The sequence below is a fragment of the Chinchilla lanigera genome, unplaced genomic scaffold, assembly GCF_000276665.1.
Source record: "Chinchilla lanigera isolate Chin_1 unplaced genomic scaffold, ChiLan1.0 scaffold00003, whole genome shotgun sequence".
NCBI classification, from domain to species: Eukaryota; Metazoa; Chordata; class Mammalia; order Rodentia; family Chinchillidae; genus Chinchilla; species Chinchilla lanigera.
In genome coordinates, this window is record NW_004955404.1 from 18,531,878 (window position 1) to 18,533,102 (window position 1,225).

Consider the following 1,225-nt stretch of genomic DNA (forward strand, 5'->3'; position numbering starts at 1 on the left):
TGAGTATACTACTCTGGTCATGAATGATTCCCAAGAGGATGGTTTTAGAGAAGCAAAGACTTTGAAGAACCTGTTACAGAGCCATTTTGTGTTGAAAAGCACAAATGAAGTATCATACATAATTTATCTTCAATTGGATTTTTAAACTACAAAATATTTCTCCTCCGACTGTTCGGAGGTGTTCCATATTCCAGTTCTCCTTTGGGCATACAGTTGAATTACACTTCCTCAGTCCTTTCCCTAAAACCTACGGCACTGCAGGTAAGTTAGGAATGGCCATGAATTTGATGCAGCCAAGGAAACTACAGGAGAATGAAGAGTGTCAGTTCCCAGTGGGCAGATTTGACTGACCCTACACCTATTCCTGAGTACAGAGATTCATAGTAGCAAGTACTGCAACAGAGGCTCCATCAGCGTGGAATTCCAAGAGGCTCTAAAGAGCTGACCTCAATGTTACTCCATGGAACATTCATGGTGAGTGAGGTAAATATATTTTGTTTGAGAAGCTACTGATAGTAGGGAAATATCTGCCACAGCAGCATGATCTAGCTCATCCTAGTGCAGATTGTGACCTGTGGTAGTTAAGTACCAAAATGAATCACCTCAGAATGCACAATGTAAAGTCATTCAATCACTTGTCATAAATTCATATGATGAGGAAGAGGCTGGAGATCCCCAGATGGAGGACGAACTCCTCGGCTGACTGGCAAACAGGAGAACAAGTGCTAAGCCTAGGGAAAATGTGAGGGCAGCCATCTTCGGTGAAGTGAATACACAAATGTTCTGGCTCTTCAGACAAAAGCAGAAAAGAGATGGCAGCCTTCAGCTCAAAGGATAATCTCAGGATGCTGAATTTTTTCACTCTTTCCCTTATTTTTCTAAGAATCTCCAAATGCCTCATTCCACATCATCAACAATAACTATATGTATAAGCATGAACTTATTATTATTTTATTTCTTTCAGTTGATTAGCCTGAACTTGGGTGTATTTGGTGAATCATTTGCACTCTTAAGCTAGGGACCCAAAACATTGAAATTACTCAGTTCACTTTGCATTAAAAAGAAAAATATCTTAAAATTTTCTGGTTGGAAAACATAGTGACTCTGTACATTTTAAGTATAGTATCTGTATTTTGAAGTTTTTAAACTAAAAAGTAATTATTAACTTAATAGAAATATTTAGTAATTACTGATTTATAATCATTGACCTAAAAATAGGAGTGTT